General features: G+C 46.8%; 1 protein-coding gene across 3 annotated transcripts in view; it reads right to left on the reverse strand.

Annotated features, from left to right (window-relative positions):
* Positions 1 to 21,553, reverse strand: part of Eefsec (eukaryotic elongation factor, selenocysteine-tRNA specific) — a 210,441-nt gene that overhangs the window by 142,762 nt on the left and 46,126 nt on the right. The window contains exon 1 of one of the 3 annotated variants that reach the window (XM_076567282.1): positions 6,781 to 6,837. The exons of the other annotated variants lie outside the window; for them this stretch is intronic. The gene's annotated coding sequence lies outside the window, so the exon portion shown is untranslated. Of the gene's footprint in view, positions 1 to 6,780; positions 6,838 to 21,553 lie in introns of those variants that run through there. 3 annotated transcript variants of the gene reach the window in all.

Genomic DNA, 21,553 nt, shown 5'->3' on the forward strand with positions numbered 1-21,553 from the left:
TGTCTGAGGCCCAAACACAGACCACACTGAAACTCTAGGCTAAAGCGGGCACAGAGGAGCGGGTGGTATCTCAAGATGAAGCCAGGGCACCTTCCTGGCATTAATTAACAGACAGGCTTACTGCCATTAAGGACCCAGAGCACATTCCCGGGACAAGGGGTTTCTGAACTTACTGTTCCCTCAGCACAGGCCACTCTCTCTACCTGGGGTCATGAGCAGGAGCTGGGGAAGGCGCACAGTGGAGGGTGCAGAGCACATCTAGAGTGTGGGCGCCTGTCTGAAGCCTGCAGTGCTGCCCTGCTCTCTGGCCAACCAGCACAGCTGGAGCCACTCCTAACCAGTCTGTGGTCCACAGTACAGCATGTGGTTAGGAGGGGACCATATTGGGACAGAGCTGTGGACCTGTACAATTTGGAGTCATCTCAGATCTCCCACTACTGTTACCAGGACACCTGGGAAAACACCACTCTTTATTTTATCTATTTGTTTGTTTGTTTTGAAGGCAAGGTCTCAGTACGTTACCCAAACTTGTTAAGAATTCCTGGGTTGAGGCAATCCTCTTGCCTTGCCTCCTGAGTTGTTGGGACTTACAAGGTACCTGCCATTGCACCTGATTTTTTTTCCCCCTGAGACTGTAGTTTTGGTGCCTGTCCTGGATCTCGCTCTATTGACCAGGCTGGCCTCGAACTCACAGAGATCCGCCTGGCTCTGCCTCCGGAGTGCTGGGATGAAAGCTGTTCGCCACCACCGCCCGGCTGCACCTGATTTATTTTTTAAGTCAGTATTTTTCACAAAACTTTGGTAATTCTAGGGTCCTACCCATGTTATTTCCATTGTGAAAATAAGCATCATTTTCTAACCAGCTACTACCTATGGAGGTCTCAACTTGGCATGCCTCAACAATGTGGGCTTAACAAAGTCAGAATTGCTCAGCATACAGAAAAGTGTCCAGTCAGTGTGGAAAAGGGGGGCAGGAGACAGTGCAACTCACAACTTGAACATGGGGCACTGGGCCTAACCTAGCTCTGTCTGAGATCTACCCACCGGGCCACTTCCTCTGAACACAAGTGATGCCACAGGGAGCCTTCCCACCTTCAGGTGTGCAGGCACACCTCAGCTATGTGGGCCACTGTGGTAGACAGAGTGGGTTGTGGGACAGGCTTTGCAGTGACACACTGGACCCCAGTTCACCAGCTACACCAAATGGCACTGTAAATGGGCTTTCCATGTCTGTGCCTCAGCTTCTCCCACCGGCTGGGCACTAGAGAGCTTACAGATGAAATTGTAACCCTCCCTGGGGTCTGAAACACACAGCCACTTCCTGGGACAGGAAACCCTGTTCTCACTGACAAAGGCCCTACATTTCTGGAATGGAGGATATAGGACACAGTGATCTAAAACATAAACGCCTGGGGCTGTGGGCATGTTACGTGGGTGATGGAGGGAGCAAAGAGCAAGACCAAGTATGGGGCCAGAGGGAGTGGAGACTCCTGAGCCCCGCTGGAGGGGACAGTCTCCCCAGCTCCAGCCCACCACAGACAGGCAGGAATGCAGGCCTCGGGCTGCCAGGTCTTCCCACTTTTCAAGAGAAGCCAAAAATCTGGACTATTACATGAAATTTGCCAAATTTTAAACTTTGACAACCAATTCAAAAAATGTTTAAACTATATGACCCAAACCAAACATGCCTACAGGCCAAGAGTGGCCTGCAGCTCCCGAGTGTGAGCTCTCTAAAGAGAATGCTCTCTAGAAAAGAATACTAGAAGAAGAACGAACACCAGTTTCTTTGGCCCTCACCTACCTGTGTCAGAAAGAAGCAGGGCACCAGCACACAGGCCCACAGTGACCCCTTGCTCCTGGAAGCCCCTTTAGTGCTTGAGAGGGCAGGGATGGAGGCTAAAGGTCAGCTAAAGGTCACAGGGCGGCGCTCTGATGTCAGAGGCTACAAACCTCCAACAGGGCTCCAAATCACCCAGACCTCCACCAGGGCTTCCCGGAGTTGAGTACTTTCCCTCCCCAGCGCTGGCATCTCCAGAGCTAATGAGGGGGTGTGTCAGGCCCCTCCTTCCACCCCTTGGACAACATGGCCTTGGCCTGCACCTCTCACATCACCTTATTTCTCTGGCCTCGAAGGGGCACCTTCCCTAGCTCCATCATGCCCCGGGACAGTTCTGCTGCACTGCTCACTCCTCTTCTGCTTCTCCACTGAGACAGGCATGTGGGCTGTCTTTCCCCTGTACCACCAGCACATAGTAGGTGCTCAACAAATACTCGTGGAGTAAATGAAAAGCCCTACAAGGCCCAAGAGGTTCAGTACTTTGAAGTTAGTCACACACTGTCCAATGCAGGGACAATTTCTGAGAGAGGTGTTGTTGGGAGAGTTCATTACAAGAACGTTACAACTTCGTAGCCCTGGATGTGTAGCCTCCATCACTGACAGGCTCGTCACTACACAAAGGACATCCCCCTTCCCCATAACAATGACTAAGCCCTTCTTTCTTTCTCAGTGGTGGTGTCCTAACACGTACAAGGCCTGGGTTCATTCCCCAGCACTGCAAACAAAACACAACAAAACAAGGTATGTGGAGTACAGGAAGAGAAAGGAGAGAGAACAGCTGTGCCACAGAAGTGTCAGCTCAAGTACAGCACCATTCCCAGTGATGAGCAGGTTCCAGGGCTAGTCTACTTGGAAAACACTCAGCAAACCTGAATGGGGAGGATGGGTAAAGAAGGCTCAACTTAGGGCAGCAGAGACTGGTCTAGGCCACACTATGGGCACCCCACCTGGTGTAAAAGCCAGGTCCTCCCTCCCAGGGCTCCTGATGCTGTGGTACTCTCACTTTGGCTCTGAGGGAAAAAAATCAGCTGTCACTATGGCCTCAGACACATGCCCCAGAAGATATTTGCCACCATGTCACAGAAAGCCCTTCCTGTTTGTGGAGAAACCACGGCAGAGCCCTCTCCACTAGTCCTGAGCTAGAAGTTCAGGAAGGCAAGGGCCAGTACTCAGGTCTGAGCTCAACCAGATGAACACATCCTGAGGGCAGAGGCTTGCAGGGCCAGTGAAAGAGCAGCTTGATAAACTGCCTGGAAAGCAGCAGACAAAAAATGGGGGGTGGAGGGAGAAGAAAGGACAGGATCAACCATAAAAAGTAAGTAAAATCAGCAGAATTCCTTCATGAAAAGGGTGGAATTAGCATACAGCCTCAGCTGCCAAGTGAGGCCATTGAAGCAAGCAATGTAAATGAGTTCAAGATACAATTAGACATTTTTCTGGACGGAGACTGGGGACTGAAGAGGCACCGCAGGCCCCATTTCAGAAGGGGCAGCAGGAACACATCTCACTGTGAAGGGCTGCATAGCCCACAATGTCCCGTGGGCCCAACAGTTAGCAATTTGAGAGATGAAATCAATGAGAGATTTGCCAGGACACAGAGGGCCCCGGTGAAGTGGTGGGCAGACCAGACCAGTGTGTCAGGGAAGCATCCCCATCTTGAGGCTCTCCTTCCCCACTGCTAATCTTCAAGATGCCCCATGCCTGCAAACCAGCTACCCCAATTCCACTGGTACCAGGCACTGAAATGAGAATCTGGTCCTCTGCCATCTGAACACCTGTTCCCAAAACTGTTCCTCAAGGAACCCAGTCTGTAGGGACACATGCACATGCATACACATGCTAGTAATACAGAGGGGTCCAGAAGAGTAAAGTTGGAAGATCTGCTAAGCAAGCACCAAAGTTACTAGAGGAGATGGAAAGCCCTGGAGAGGCTGCTCTAGGCTAAGGACACAGCAGGAGGCCACGGAAGCCAGGCTGCCAGCACCACACAGAGGATGCTGAGCATGCACTTCCCCAAGAGCTTTGCTAAAAAGGGACGGAATGACCAGAGGCGCCAACCGCTGGCCCATGGACCAGATATGACTCAACAGCAACGATTCAGGACAGCTGTTCCCAATCTTCCTGAGAGCGAAGCACATGTGGCCCACCCAAGGAACAGAAAATGTCGGTCCTTGTGAGGGACACAATTTATTAGACCCTCTCTAGCCAATTGGTTCTGATGTCCTTCTTATGTGACTCACTGTATGGTCTGTCTGGTTTCGTCAAGGTTCTGGGCCTCTGACCTCTTCCTAAAACTCTCATTTCCTCCAAGGTGAAGGAATGTCTCAGCACACCCCTGGCAGCAAGATTCCCACAGCCATGAGCTCCACCCTCAGGCTAAGCAGAGCTCCATTTTCTTGCAGAGCCCAAGAGCTGAGCACCCTGCCAGTTTCTTGCATCCACAAGTCCCACATCTTACTCTGAAATTAGAAATACCCATAATACCATAAGAAGATAAGGAGCACTTCCCACTCTGTGCCAAGCACCTTCATCTGCAAAGCATCATTATCAAGACCACATGAGGGGTGATGACAGGACACAGTCACACTTGGGGTCCTGTCTTTGCTCCAAAGTCTGCTGGTGCCATCTGGTATCCCCTTGCCTCAGTATCCCTATCCTGCACACCTGTGCACCAAGTCAGGGAGAGGAGAGAGAGAGGAAGAAGAGGCCTGGGACTGGGGGTTCAGGAAGGATGAAGGGTGGGTGGGAACTTCTACTCTCAGTGCTCTGTCCTCCTCCCTAGCACAGAAGACTCATTAAGTTCACATTTGTAAGTATCCCACGCTAAAGCACTATGCTAGGAGTGCTCAGAACCCACATTTCCATCATTTCCACTTCAGCTGTAAAGGAAAGACTAATTTCATCCTCCCAAAGCAAACTTAACCAGAGAGAGCAATTCACAAGCCTCAAACACACAGCCAGAGCATGGCAGAACTAAGATACCAAAGCCATGATCCCCCACTACCCTTTCTACCTTTCTAGTCATGCATTCTCATTTTAGGAGGCCTAACCTGACTCTGGCCCATCCCAAAAGCAGCCCCTTAAAGACACAGAGGCTGGGGTATGGCTTTAGTGGGAGATGCATGCTTAGCATATGCAAGACCCTGGGTTCCATCCCCAGTTGTTCAAAAAAGTAAACAAAGAGCAGACTCAAATCTAAGAGAAATCTACACTGAGCACCCAGCTCTGGTTTCCAGGGAAGGGTAGCCCTGCACTGGGGGGTAGCTTCTGGCTGAGGTTAGAGGCTTCATTCACTAAACAAGTGGGCATAGACCACAAACCTCAGTGAGAGCTGACCTAAGGAAACCACTTACCTTTCTGAGCCTTGGGCACCTTACTTATACCAAACACCAGAAAATATATATGTATGCTTTATTTCCTTCTATAGAACAAGATTTAAATACCAGGGGGCAGTGATTCTGAATATTAACATGGTATTAAGTTCAAGGAGTTACAGTTAACTCTAGTACTAATAATGATACTGATTTTGTCAATTTTTTTAGAGTCATGTAAGCAAAGGTAAATTGATTTGTGGTTTCATAAATTTGTTTGTTGCTGTTTTTTGAGACAGGGTCTCTCTGCATAGCCGTGCTGTCCTGTAACTTACTCTGTAGACCAACCTGGCCTCATACTCAAGAGTTCTGTCTGCCTCTGCCTCTAGAGTGTTGGGATAAAAGGCGTGTGCCATCATACTTGGTTCATAAATGTTTTAAGATAGTGCAGAAGGAAGGAAGGGACTGAGTTATGTCAGGAGTAGTGGTCTGTACTTGTGGTCCCAGCTACTCAAGCGGCTGAGGAAGGAGGATCAATTGAGCCCAGAAGTCCTCCCCAGCCAGGGCACACGCATACTGCCTCCCCTCCCACCCACGCGGAGGCTCTCTTTCTTCCCATTTCTATTTTCATGGCACCTGTGTCCTACTATCTGTCTCTCTGGTGTCCCGTCCCACCCCCTTGCCAAGGTCCCTTTTTATTTTCTTGATTTCTGTGGTTATTTTAGGCTATATAGTCACATCTAAAAATTCAGAGCTCAGATCCACAAATAAGAGAGAACACACGGTGTTTACCTTTCTGAATTTGGGTTACATCACTCATATTTTCTAGTTCCCATCATTTACTGGCAAATTTCATGATTTTTTTTCCTTTTCAGCGGAATAGAATTCCATTGTGTATACATACCATATTTTTACCAACCATGCGTCAGTTGAAGGAGATTTAAGTTGTTTCCTCTTCCTAGCTATTATGAATAGAGTGGCAATGAACATAGCTGAGTAAGTTTCTGTAGAGTAGGAAGGTCATACTTTGGGCATATGCCAAGTAGTGATACAGCTGGGTCATATGGCAGATCTGCTTTTTAGCTGTCTGAGAATTCTCCACACTGATTCCTACACTGGCTATTACCAGTCTGCAATTCCCACCAATAGTGAATGAGGATCCCTTCCCCCACAGCTTCCCCAGCATTTGTACAGAGGGAGAAGGAAAGAGGAATAAGCAACGCAGGACGCTGGGGGGCGGGCCGCGGGGATAGGAAGACATTTTATGTTTACTTAAAAATACATATATAGTCTCTCTCTCTCTCTCTCTCTCTCTCTCTCTCTCTCTCTCTCTCTCTCTCACACACACACACACACACACACACACACACAGAGTTTAAATGAAGTTATGCTACTTGGGGTGATAATTAATGCTCCCCCCAAAGAGCTACAGACTACTTAACAGAATTCCCACAACCAAGCAAAGGAAACCTCCCTTTGAATTGCTAGTCATGAGAGTCTAAGAGACTCCCTAAACAATACAGGCTATCACCACTGCCCATGGTTGCCTACCAGAAAATGAAAGTGAGACCCTGTTGCTGAAGAAACCATAAACGTAGGACACAGGACTTGAGGAATAGTGCTACAACTTACCTAGAAAGCCTCCTCCTGAGGACTAGCTCTCAGGGTATCTGAAGGTGCTGGTCAAGCTGCCAAGGGAATAAGTAAAGAAATGAATAGTCCTGTCCGCTGTAAAGCCTATGAACCACACCAATGACCAGTTCAGCAAGACAGCCCCAGGACTGCCACAGTGGCACTTTATACTGGGGTAATCAACAGCCATCTGATTGTAAGGCCTGTTCAACAGGGGGGATCCACGCTAGAACAGTGGACCTAGCCAAACTACCATGGCTGGTAAACTACCATGGCTGGTAAGGTCACGAACCCCAGAGGAAGCCCTACCACTGCCACTTCCTAAGCCAGTATAATTCCCAACTACATCCTAAATACTTATCATTCTATCTACCGACAAGCATAGCTCTCCCCCTCACCAAAGAAGCTGCTTTCTGCAGGACACAAGTTCCAGAGACCCACACACACACAATTGTTCCAAGTACAGAGAACAACTGACTATAGGATGCCCAACCTCAATTGACACTTCTACAACATAATCCCTACACCTAAGATTCAGGGAACACGGAGGAAGAGGGACAAAAGGACTATAAGAGCCAGAGGACTAGGACACCTACTAAGAGATAATTAATGTCTTCCATATACGACAAGAAAGCTGAACCCAAGAAATCTCAACAATAAGACCAACACAATGACAACAACAGATGATTGTCAACGTGGATAGAGGCAATCTCACAAAAACTTCACCCCCAGACGAAGAGGTACAAGCAACTAATAGCTGTTCGGAAAGGGAGAATCAGCCCTCTCCAGGAATGAACTCCCTAATAGGTTATTCAACCCAATTGGTCATCTCTAAATACATATACATACAAGCAACACTAAATGCACTCAGTAGGCTGTATTTATATACACATGTGTGGATATATGACAATAATAATTAAGAAGAAAAGGTTATGAAATTGAAAGGAAGAGGGGCACAAGAGGTGTTGGAGGAGAGAGAGAAAGGTGTGAAAATGATATAAATACAGCACTCATGTGTGAAATTCTCTTTTAAAAATTTAAGTAAGTAAATAAATAAAATTTAAGAGTAGCATTTTCCCAGATGTCTTGGTAATAGCCATGGGAAGACTTGAGATGACACCAAAATCACTAATTATGAAATTTTGATGCATAGAGACCAAGACTGAGACTTCCTAGGCCGCTCACACTTCTGCCCAGGTGCTCCAATCTCAAATGGCTTCTTCCAGCCCTGGGGTTAGAGAACTATGACAGCATCATAATTAGGATTATAGTTTTATACCAGGCAAATGAGGAAACACGTGGCAGGAGGCCTATGTGGGTCTGATGCCTTCTCTGTGCTCCTGGGCCAAGTCCCCATTGGGCCTGAATATGTTACTTTCTAAGGACTTTATATCGGTATTTGCTAACCAGGAAATCATCTAAGCCTCAGTTTCCAGAGGGTTTTTTTTTTCCGGGTGGGGTGGGGTGGGGTGGGGTGGGGTGGGAGGTCTCATTACTGAGATGTGCCTAACTGGATTACTAGCCATGAAACTGAAGTCACTTTCCACTTTTCAGTGGTCATAAAATCAGGATGCTATCATTGACCCAAAGCCCCAACACCCCATTCATATGATTGGTCTTCCCAGCATGACTACTTGAAACATCTCCTTAACGGCAAAAACCCAACTGTGGGCCCATGGCCCAACATGAACAGACATACTTAGCACCTAAGATAACTCAAGGGCTTTGGGAACTCAGGGCCCAGACCAGACAAATTCTTTACTATGTAGTAATAAGGCCACATATGTTCCAATATCCTTGTCCCCTGTGGTAGTCTGAATGTAACTGACCCCCATAATCTTGCAAGGAGTGGCACTATTAGGAGGTGTGGCTTTGTTGGAGTGGGTGTGGCCTTGTTGGAGGAAGTGTGTCACTGAGGGGGCGGGCTTTGAGGTTTCCTATGCTCGGGACACTGTCCACTGTCTCAGTTGACCTCCTGCTGCCTGCAGGATATAGGACTCACAGCTACTTCTCCAGCACCTGCTTGCCACCATGCTCCCCATTGTGATGGTAATGGACTGAATTTCCGAACTGTAAGTGAACCACCCCAATTAAATGTTTTCTTTATAAGAGTTGTCGTGGTCATGGTGTCTCTTCACACCAATAGAAACTCTAACTAAGACATCCCTATTCCACCCACAAAATATGCCCTCACCCATTAAAAACAAACAAACAAACAAAACAAAAAAACAAAAACAAAACCATCTTCTTTCCAATATTCCAGTAATGTGCTCTAAAGAACAATCTGCAATGAGCCAGGCGTGATAGCATACACCTTCAGTCCCAGCACCTGGGAAGCAGAGGAAGGCAGATCTCTAAATTTGAGGCTAATCTGGTCTACAGAGTGAGTTCCAGGACAGCCAGATACACATAGAGAAACCCTGTCTAGAAAAAACAAACAAAACAAACAACAAAAAAAGAATACTCTGCAATGAAAACACTCTGCAGGCTGCTGTCAGAATGAGGTGCTACACACACACACACACACACACACACACACACACACACACGCACGCACACACGCACGCGCACACACACACACACACACACACACATTAGGGTGAACATAGTAACTCAAAACCATAAAACAGTATGGAGCCAGCAAGGAATGTTTAATTATGATATGGAGCAAGGCTCAGGGTTCAAACATTGTTGTAAATCAGGGTCTAAAATTTTATATCCAGAATAATTACATCTAGATAAAACCAGGAGAGAATACTGTGTACTAGATTCATAGATTATCATTTCGTCCTTCTACTGGCTTCTCTATCCCAGAAACATATTCAATACATATGAATGACTGTCATGGTCAGAGGCAAAAATTTAAGAGAGTAATAGGAAGAATAAAGCCCAGCCTGCTGCTAGGGAGCCTTGTGAGGTAATTAGCTGAGTCACTGGTGTGGTGGTGGCTCTAGTTTTGATATTCACATCGATCGTCTTTTCCTTTTCAGTCCTTTTTGATCTGTTCATCTTCTTTCACAACGTCCTGACTACTGTGTTTTCAAGGTGGAACACTCCAGTCGTGGTCCGACCTCTCCCACCTGTGTCGGGATGTCTCATCTCATGGGAGTGGCTTTCTTCTGAGCCTTGTCATTTGGTCTGGATATTCACCTGAACAAAGGTGACCTCCATAGACTCTGGATACAGAGGTATCCTTAGGGTGGCCAGGCTATAGTGACTAGGCTCTAAGAGCATCTCCAGGTGTTCTCTCTCAGTTGATGAAGTGGCTCTTGTGACACCTCTGGGCATAGCTGTGGATCTGTCCTTCTTTCCTCCTCAGGGCCTTGCTACATGTGCTGCCTTCATTAGTACTGCTTCACTTTATATAGCATGCCAATGTACCTAGGGCATATGGCTTCCCAGGGTTAGCATGGTCTACCATGTTTAACAGGAACCCGAAGAGAGCGGTTAATGATCAGGCAAATGCAGTGCATCTAAGAGGGACATATGCCATCATGCCACTCTTATCCCTCCAAACACTGACGGAAACACAATCCACTGGAAAGAGCTAGAAGTCCCTAACTAGAAGCCAAAAGAACTGTGATTTGTCCTACCACCAGCCATTGTGATGTACATAGCACCACCAGCTGACTGCTACAGGTGTCCCAAGATGTCACCTGTACCTCCCAGTTTCCCAGTGCACAAAGTGTATTGCTTTGTCTAGTAACATTAGGCAAGTGGTTGGAACCTCAGAACAGGTCCTAGGTGAGCATTAAAAACCCACACAGCAGGGCTGAGCAGACAACCCAGTCTGTAAAATGCTGTGTTCAGGTCCCCAGTAGCCATGTAAAAACCATATCCACAGTACACTACATACTTGTCACTCCAGTGCTGGGGGTGGATCCCAGGAGCGTGCTGGCCACCTGCCCAGCCTAACCAAAAGGGCAAGCTCTAAATTGAGGTGGATACCCTGACATCAACCTTTGCTGTCTACAAAAACCCATGCAAGCAAGCACAATCATTCACCAGCATACCCCACATATATGTGCACACATGCACAAGCACCCACCCCTGCGGGGACAGCATAGAAAGCTGTATAAGTAAAGAAATAGTCTGTAGCCATCTCAGAGGAGGTACAGAGTCTGGTGAGCTATACCCTGCTGAAAGAATGCATGCTACCCTAGGCCTCCTGCATTACTTAGAGCCCCTTCACCTGGCATTTCATGTTCTCTACACCTGTTGAGACATTAGCATAGGTTAACAGCTCCGACCTCACAGTCATGTAAACACCCTAAGAGAAGATTCTGTATGCGGGAACTACTATTACTCCACATCTTCCTGTGGAGATGGACCACATCAATTCATCCAGTTCCAGACATCCCCTGACAGGAACAGAGGCATTATCCCTTATGAACACCCTCTGGAGCAATGATAGCTGAGGTCAAGTCCCAAGTGAAGCTTGTAACTATTAAGAGACTATCTCTGTGTCCTTGAAGTGCTCTAGCTACAAAAGAGGACACATGATACATACCCCAAGAAGTTGTGTTGGAACATCCCCACATTAATATGTATACTCCAATAGCCTCACAGTAAGTGCACAGGAGCCCTGCAGGGCAGCTCAATGCTGGAGCAGGTAACTAGCATATGCCAGGACCTGGGTTCCACCCCTAACACTGCAATTAAAAAAAAAACTCTGCTCTGTTCTTACCATCACTCATTCTTTCTGCTACCTATGCAACTTGCCAGCAGTACTGCGTTCCTGTAGGTAAAAGTGGGTGTCTTCACAAAGGACTTCAGACAGCAGAACAGTGCTAGGGTCCAGGGACATCTAACTCATCAGCCATTATTTTTTTTTCAAGTAGCTACTATGTGTCAGATACTAGTGTAAGGAAATATACTTATCCTTGTGAAGTTTACATTCTACTGAGACACAAACGGCAACTATTCCTGCCTAGCCTTGTTTCTATATAAAAGCATGCAGCAAGCCAAACAGCACTATGGGACAGAACAGGTGCTGTGGGATGCTGTTCTAACGAGTATGTATGGCAGGAGGCTCCTTAGCAAGGTAGAAAGGAAGAGGGGTCAAAGCTAAGGCCACTGTAGGCAAGAAGTCTCAGAGGAGAGCAGTCATGGAAATGCCACCATGAAAAGGCAATGTCTAACAGCAACAAAGAAGCAGGGCCCAGTCACATGGAGCCTGGATGGCAGCTGCAAGATACAAGTTGTGTTATTCCTAATAGGGCCAATTAGGTTGAGGAATGGCATGACCTGTATATTTGCTGATGTTTACTCTATCACGTGGATAATGGGGTTACTGAAGGAGAAAAGACTGCAAGGAGGCTATTTGGGAGGTGGCTACCACTTGCCAGAGAAAGGAAGTTGGCTGGACCAGGAATCACAGGGACTATAGTAGTGCAGTGCTCTAGAGCACGTGCCTGGAATGAGCCCATCTGCCACGTGGGCTGGCACAGGTGACAGGGAGAAACTCCCTCTACACCTTCCTTGGCACCTCTTCTCTGGTTCATCTCTCCACAGCTATGTACTTCCTGACAATAGGCAGCGGCCCTCATGCACAGAGCAAAGTTTCTGAAGAGGTGGGAGGATGGCTAGTCTTGGCTGAAGGAAATGAATAGAATGGGAAGAATTCTTACCTTCCTCACTAGGAATTCTGCCAATAACACTCAAACCAATAAACACACTTTAAAGCATGCAACCCAACCACCTATGAGGCTGAGATGGCCACTCTGGCGTGGCAAGAGGCTCTGTCAGCACTTGCTCCAGGAGGCTGGACCTTTTCCTGCTCATGCAATGAACTAGTCCAGCACGGGGCACAGTGAAGGAAGGAAGGGATAGGTGAAGCTCCAGCCTAAAGGCCACCTTCAGTCCACATCCAGCCTCTGGAAGCATACACAGGCAGTCCCAGGGAACACAGCCCATGCCAGCATGACCAGAAGGTCCAAGAAGCTGCATACAGAGGCCATTCACTCAAAGGTACAGACACCGTGATGGAACTAGAACACCAGCCATCTGTTTATTTTAAACAACTGAAACAAAAATTGTTTTAAGTTACAGCTGGTGTCTGGGCCACTCCATCAAGCACTTAAGATACTGAGCTGATTATTTTTCTGGCAACAAGAAAGAAAGAAAGGCTGCAAGCATGGTGTCCTGTTACCAGCTGTTTCGGAGCAGTCCCTACAATCTATGTCTGCTTCAGGCCAGACCCAGCAGAGCAGTCTGCGCACATGAAGCTGCTGTGATTTGCCTTTTTTCCCCTGCTCCTCATCCCCCTCCCCCAGGCACTTAGCTTGCATGAATCACAAAGGGAGCCCTGTGAAGAGCTTTCTGAGTGCTCAGACCAAAAACTGGTAATACACCAGAAAATAACCCCATGCCATTACCACATCTGAATTGGCCTCTGCCTGTTCCCTGGATGTGAACTGCAGCTTTAGCTCTCTACTGATCTGTAGAGTGGACAGAGCAACCCAAGGATGCTTTTGAGCCTCGAGTGCAGAACAGGGGTGCAGAAAGATCCCTGAGAGTGTGCACAGGGGATTAATATTTCCAGTCTGTCAGGCCCAATACCAAAGGTGCTCACCACTTGACCAAGTCTTGGCACCGATATCAACCATCCCCAAGATGTTGAGGATACCTGCTCAGACCTACTACCAAGGCCACAATCATGCTAAAATAGAGAGGACTATGCCGAGGGAACACACCGTGTACCTGGGGGTGGGAGGAGGGAACTAGTGCTGCCACCGGTTCCTAGACTCAATTCAGATGCCTCCAGGCAGTCCATAGGGCAGGTGGGCACAGGTCTAGGAGACTGAGAACTAGTCTAGAGGATCAAGGAGTGTGTGAAAGCCTGATTCAGTCAGCCACCTGACAAACTGTAGCTCCTCGCTGCCGAAAGGTAAGGGAGGCAAGATATCATCTTTGCTGCACACTAGGGTAAGAGCTAGGACCCTGCTTCCATTCCAATCCCTCCTCTCCTTGAGATGAGGCCCACACAGTAAGTACCCAGAGTGCATGTGATTATCCCTGCATGAACTTCAACTAGTGCTGCCCAGCAACATCCTGCAGATTTGGTGCCAGTTCACATCCAGCCTCCGCCAATCAAAGGACCGACCTGTGGAATAGGACCATTGGGGGCATCCCAGGAGTAATCAAGACCAGTAGTCTGTAAGCAGGTCCTCCTGAGACCTTGGGATCTTGTGAACACATCAAGAGACAGACCCAAAAAGCTAGTACAGGTGTGGACCGGTTGTTACTGGACTGAGGCAGGTGGCAGACCTGCAGGGACACCACTATGACAACTTGGTGTGAACAGCATGGCCTAAGTCCAGCTCTGCCTCTCCCTAACAAATCCTTTTCCCAGAGCTGCTCTCAGCTCATTCCTGCTTCCTACACTCCACAGAGCCTACACTGCACTGAAGCCTGCTGGCTGCTGGTGACCATAAAGCCACTGGTAGGGGCTGAGTCTGCTGTCTGGCCAAGCTTTGATGTTCCACCATTGTACAACTAGGCCAGAGCCTCAGGCTTGTTTATTTTTTTCTGTCTAAGTTCTGTGATGTTCCAACTAAACATGACAGTCTTATCAACAATCTCCAGGGAAAGGAAACAGCAGAATACTCGGTTTGTCATGAAGACTGGCAGGTCTGCTAGGCCATGTGATGTGGGAGAAAAGCTATTTCTGGGAGGTTTGGAACTCCAGCCAGAACTTGGCCACTCCTGTTGTTTTAAAGACCCCATGCCCCAACAGGGATCACTTATTTCCCCTTCTCAGTCCCTAACATTGGGGTGTGCTGTGGGATGGTCTGTATGCCAAATTGCTCTGATTGGTCAATAAATAAAACACTGATTGGTCAGTGGCTAGGCAGGAAGTATAGGCGGGACTAACAGAGAGGAGAAAAGAAAGAACAGGAAGGTGGAAGAAGACTGCCAGCAGCCGCCATGACAAACAGCATGTGAAGATGCCCATAAGCCATGAGCCACGTGGCAAGGTATAGATTTATGGAAATGGATTAATTTAAGCTGTAAGAACAGTTAGCAAGAAGCCTGCCACAGCCATACAGTTTGTAAGCAATAGAAGTCTCTGTGTTTACTTGGTTGGGTCTGAGCGGCTGTGGGACCAGCGGGTGAGAGAGATTTGTCCTGACTGTGGGCAAAGCAGGAAAACTCTAGTTACAAATGGCGCCCAACGTGTTGGCAAGAGTTTCTACCTAAGACCTGAGAAAAAAGATTCTAAAACGGAGCTAAAAACAGTTCCTAGTTGTTTTTCTCAAGTTAGTGGCAGCCTGCGTGTTTGAGCTACTATGGCGGGTTCCTGACATGTGCGCTTGACCTGCAGTTTGGCGGGAATGAGGCCTCTGCAAGTGGCACATTAAGCTGCGTCGTGGATTTAGCCTTTGCTAGTACAAAACAAAAAAAGAGGTTTCTGGGCTACATGCTGCTTTAATAGAAGCATAGACCCCCTATTTCTGAGAGTTGATGGCTCCCAGAACTGGCGGAAAACGTATCACCACCATGTTGGGAAGCTGAAGTGGGCGGGGGCCAGCAGCCACAGCGCCAGCGCTGTTTCAGGCTTAGAATGCTACAGTTTAAAGCAATAGGCTCAAGGTAATATAAAAAAAATAAGCCATGTGAAGATGGCTACCCCACAGAGAATCTGGATTATGTACTCTTTGATATTTGTAACTGAAGAAAAACATTTGATTGCAAAAGCTGTTGAGTTATGCCAAAATGTATATTTTAAAGGTACCTTGACTTCAAAATTCGGATGTAAGGATATGTTGCTTTGGAAAGGAGGCTCTGCTTTTGTTTCCACAGAAAGCCAGAGGCTATGAATTTGTTCCAGATTAAGATACATCAGGTTTGACCAGCCAAGACCCCCTGAAAGGTCTCCGATGACACCAAGGCCCAGATGATCCAACATCCAGAACCGTTTCAAGGCAACTGGCTCAGACAATACACCCTCACGGACTACTCCATAATTCTAAAATTTTCTTTGTGTCCCCATAAGATACAGTGCCCTCATCTAGCAGGAAGTAGTAAGAGAAGCTACGCCCAAATTCCCAAATATACCAAGCTGGCTTTGGACATGTGTAAAAGTTAAAACCTTCCTCTTTAAAAAAAGAAAAGGGGAAGTGCTGTGGGATGGTCTGTATGCCAAATTGCTCTGATTCGTCAATAAATAAAACACTGATTGGCCAGTGGCTAGGCAGGAAGTATAGGTGGGACTAACAGAGAGGAGAAAAGAAAGAACAGGAAGGCGGAAGGAGACTGCCAGCAGCCGCCATAACAAACAGCATGTGAAGATGCCCATAAGCCACGAGCCACGTGGCAAGGTATAGATTTATGGAAATGGATTAATTTAAGCTGTAAGAACAGTTAGCAAGAAGCCTGCCACAGCCATACAGTTTGTAAGCAATAGAAGTCTCTGTGTTTACTTGGTTGGGTCTGAGCGGCTGTGGGACCGGTGGGTGAGAGAGATTTGTCCTGACTGTGGGCAAGGCAGGAAAACTCCAGTTACAGGGTGGCCTGTCTCTAGAGGTATACAGGGCTCCCAAACAGGTGCTGTCACCTGCTCCGTATCTTCTTTGGGATCTTCCTGGACAGTTCTCTGTATAGGGAGCAAAACTGGACAGAGAGTAGAGCTGGAGGAATTCTGTAGTCCCAATATGAGGAGTGTCATCTTGGAGGTGAGGCAGTGACCATTAACACTTCAGGTCCTGGGTTCCGCTGTGCTTAAAGGTAATTCTCAAGAACTTCACAGGTTTAGGTGAAAGGGTATATCAGAAATACTCTTGCTATGTAGCCCAGTCTGACTCCAAATTCACCTTCCTTCAAGGGCTAGAGTTAAGGTGTATTCTACCACACATGGGTTACCCTTCCTGGTTTTAGGATGTAGTTTGGAGTGGACTTTGAGCTCTTTCTAACTTCAGAGTCTGACTAGAAGGATCCTGAAGCAATGCTTTGACAAGGCAACTGAAGCACCATTACTGTCCTCCTCAGCAACCCTGTGCCACTGGCCCCAACACAGCACTGCGTACATTTTGCTCACACTCTGATCAAAGGACATACATTCTGCTTATACTCTGATCAAGGCCCAGGGATGGTCAATGCTGCCATCACTGTCATAATCATCATCATTTTATGCCAAGTCACAGATGTTAGAAAGTGGAGTCAGGATCCAAACCCAGATAGACACTTGGAATCTGAAACCCAAAGATGGCCACGTCACCTCCAGGAGTTCAGTCTCATCTCAAATGCAGACAGAGCAAAAAATGAATGAACACCTTGCCCCTGATATCTGAGTAACATCAATGGGCATGACCTTGAAACAAGATATACATCCATGAACCCCTTAGAAAAGCCAAAATACAAGTGAGATTCAACTATGCCTCATTTGCCAGCCATATGGCAGGAGGAATCAAGAGAAAAGGGTACATTTCTGGGCTAGATGTTGATATGGAATAAACTAACATTGTCATGGCCATAATGACGAGATAGTTCATCTAATTCAGCTGGTCACCAGCTACCTGCTCCACTTCTCTGCACCCACCTTCAACCATGGCTTACTAGGTTTACAGTCTCCTCCACAGCTGCATAGGCATTTCCTCACATCTGCATGCTAGGAGATACACAGATCACAACCAACTGCTCTGCACCATCTTTGTCAAAAGAATCTTAATTATGACTGTTAGGTGAAACACTGAGAGAGTTTCCAGTTTCCCTTTGGAAATAAAGAGACCCAGGTAACTCTATAATTCCACATCACATATTCTAGGGCTAACTGATGGCCTCTGGGCCTGGACCAGGTCATTTTCTATTTAATAAGGATCTTAACTGGTGGCTGCAAATATAGCTACTGAATAAATTTCTGCCTTGCTGATTTGAGACAAAATTTTTAATTTAGTCATCTCATTTTCTATTACTGAGAAATAGAATTCTTGATCTCATATTTCACAACCAACTTACATTGAATTGATGTGTCACTAAATGATTTTTCTGGGGTCAAAACTTTTTCTTATTCAATTATAATATATTATTAAAGATACATTCCAGAAATGAAACCCTAGCAAAGACTTGAAGAAAAGTCCCACAGCATAACACTCTCAAATATCAGTCATCCTGCACCAAATCATAAATTATCTGAAGGAATAGATCGGTGTACACAGGACACCCTGTGCTGTGCTGCCATCCACTCTGAGTTGCTGTGTGCACACCTGTGTACTACACACACACACACACACACACAAACTTAATAATAGGAACATGTACTGAAAATATACTGTTGTGATTACATCACTGTGAAAACATCATAAAGTGTTCTTATACTAAGATGGTGTATATATATATTTTTTCATCTGATACAATCTTAAAGGACCACCATCAGATATAGAGTCTACTAATGTAATAAAACATCAAAAATGTCTTTGTAGGGCTGGAGACATGGCTCAGCGGTTAAAAGCTCTTGCTTTTGCAGAGGACCTGGTTTCAGTTCCAAGCACCCAACATGGTGGCTCATAACAGGCTATAACTTCAGTTCTATGGGATCTGATGCCCTCTTCTGGCCTCTATGGGTACTGTACACTTGGAACAGAATCTAAAAACAATTTTTACCTCTGTGTATGTAAGTTGCCTAAAAGCCACTTTAAAGTAGCTTGCAGAAAATGACACTAATGCCCTCAAACACCTATTGTCTCAGAATCAGGACAGATACTATGCCATCAAATTCTTCATTATCCCTTATGTCTCTCAGAACAGTTCTTGATTTTTTTTTTCAGGGTACATCTCTCTGGATTCCTTGAATCTAGAATGCTGCCTGCCCTTTTGAGGAGGAGAGGGGCCTCATTCCTGATTCTGGCATTCTTGAAGGGTCTTATCTCTTTTATGAACATCATCAATATGATGTTTATCTTTAAGTCGACAAACTTTTTATATTGAAAAAATTGAAGTTATGAAGCAGCCAGGCATAATAGCCATACCTTTACTCTCAGCAGGCAGATCTCCCTGAGTTCAAGGCCAACCAAGGCTACATAGTGAGACCCTCTCTTACTAACCTCCAAAACAATAAATGTTCATATGAATGACAGGATTATGCACTAGTTGAGATTTTCTAACATACATTAAAATAGGTCTGACACTGCCCCCTCATACAGCTAATGGAAGAGACCTCAGCCCATGTTGAGCCTCCTACTTGGCTTAACCTTCCACTGCAGGCACTCATACCTGAAGGGCTACCTCCCAAGAGCTCTTGCCTGTGACATCTGCCAAATCTAGAATGTCCTGAGCCAGGTGTCTACCTGAGGGAAGTGTCACCACTTGGTGTACAGACAACAAAGCTGGGCCTCACAGGAGTCATGTCACCTGTCAAACCCTTCAGATCAGCTGGCTTCAAAAGCACTTTCACCTCACCACATTCATGCCAGGAACATGCTACATATTCTTGTCCCAGAAAAAGATGATTTGTATCCCCACAGTCAGCACATTGTCAGACCCATGTTAGGTGAAGAGCCAAGGACTCAGACAGGAAGAGATATCCCCAGACCACATGGTCAGTTCCACGTGCAGTAGCTGCCACTCTTGAGGCCTGAGCTCCAACATCTTCTTCCCACTGGCAAGGCCAAGCAGTGGACAGCAGGGGCTAGCAGCAAACTTGCTGCAGGTCAGCGACAGTCTATCCAAGTTCCTCTCCACCCAGGAGACCAAGGGTAGGTCAGGTGCTCTGACAGATGGGCAGCCCAGCCATCACGACATCAGCCTGAGCACTATACTGCACATTACTCCTATTTTCTTTTACCATGGTGGCTGTGGCTCAGTGTCCAAGAAAAATATGAACTATTACTTTGCCATCTTAAAATGGAAACCACACCTCCAATCTTACCACTAGTCCTGGTGCAAGCCATGCCTACTAACACAAGACAAGGAGCCAACACCACAGTGTCAGGTTTTTCTAATATTAGCAAAGCATTGACTCTGAGTATGATTGTTTTGTCCACTCCAACCTTCCCACCACCCTAGTATTTATCCTACTTTGCAAATGACTAAGGCCATGCCACTGCCCGGGCACATACCAGCAGCGACAAAGCTGAGACCACCACAGTCTGGCTTTTCTACTACTCTTCTCAGCCATTTGATACTTTTAAAGTTGGTCTGGCAGATAGGCAGGGTCCTTTTGCTTTTGCTGCTTAGGAAGCAGACAAAAATAAAAAGAAACAATGTCAGTCAAGCCAGCTGGCCTGATGCCTGAACGTGTGCCCCCAGCATCAGCAAGAACTCCCTCATTCTACATACACCAGCTATCTGACAGGCAGCAGCCATGCTTCTTCCACTCCAGGGAAAGCATGCAGCAATCTGCTCGCTTTGATGCTAGTATTCTCCCCAAAAAATGTTACTAGGAAACCAGAAGAAACCTCAAACCCCATGTTGCTGGTTTCTGGCATCTGCTCCGTGCCACAGCTATACCAGGCACACACTAGGAACCCTCTCCATAGTTCTTAAGGCTGGAGCTCATGAATTTCATTGTCCAAACAGGAACTAAGGTCCTCAGAGGCAAAGAGTGGAGCCAGAGTTGAGCCTAGATTGATCTAGCCTGGAATTCAGTTGTCCTTTCTATCAAAACAACTCCAAGTTGCAGACATAACTGTGCTGCCCTGGATGTCTCTGTGTAGATGTAGAAACCTCAATATCAGAATGTCTCCCCACTGCTCCACGCTACCTTCCTATGACTCTCCTCCCCTCCTCACTGGGGCCACTTATGCACGACCGGAGCTTCCAGACCATCACCTTCTCCATTGACGACTCCTACATCCTACCGTTCTCCCTGCTGAACTATCAGTCTGTCTTCCCTCACTACAGTCACTGTCCTGGCACAGGCCTCTGAATTTCTTCCCTGGCTTCTCCAGTCTTGCTACCCCACCATCCACAGACCTACACAGGCTGACTTTCTACAGCACAGAAGGCTCCTAGTCACAACTATCAGTGGCTTGCTATGGCCTAAAGCAAAGTCGTCCAGGTAGGGGACATTTATGGTTACACAATGATCTGAGAAAATTATTAACTTTTTGGTCTCTTTCAACTTTTCTGATCAAACAATGAGCAAGTCCCAACTGGGAGCATAATCTGCTTAACTCTGCGAACTGTTCTAAGTTCTCTTTGCAACAAAACCAAAACACAGAGCAAGCTCACAGCCCACGGCTGGCTGAAGTCTAACAACTGTTTGCTTTCAGGACACTCCACACACAGACATGGGGCTCCTACATGCAAAGGACATTGGTTTTCTACTTGCTTAGAGAGACAGCATTTCCTTACAATGACCTAAACCTTTAAATTGGATTATAGAAGTACATTAACTCAGAACACATGTGGCTTCGAGCCGAGAAGAGGCTAATATACAGGTGGTTCTAAGTGACTGCAATCGAGAAAAGACTGTCTTGTCTTGTTTTGATTTTTCAAGACAAAGTTTCTCTATGTAGCCCTGGCTATCCTGGATCTCACTTTATAAGACCAGGCTGGCCTCGAACTTACAGAGATCTGCCTGTTTCTGCCTCCTGAGATGCTGGGATTAAAGGCGTGCACTGCCACCACTGCAGTCTGACTTGAGAAAGACTGTCTTGATCACCCAAATGCAGCTCTCTGATGCTGGCATACCAAGTCTCCCAAGTTTCCGCCTTCACTGTCTGCTCACATGCAGACCCCAGTTCCCAAGTCAGACTCAGTGTCTCTGCCAATGTCCTACCTAAACCAGGTCTTCAAGATCAGTTTGGGAGAAGAGAAATTCAAATGCCACTTT

The sequence above is a fragment of the Peromyscus maniculatus genome, chromosome 3 (assembly GCF_049852395.1).
Source record: "Peromyscus maniculatus bairdii isolate BWxNUB_F1_BW_parent chromosome 3, HU_Pman_BW_mat_3.1, whole genome shotgun sequence".
Lineage (NCBI taxonomy): Eukaryota > Metazoa > Chordata > Mammalia > Rodentia > Cricetidae > Peromyscus > Peromyscus maniculatus.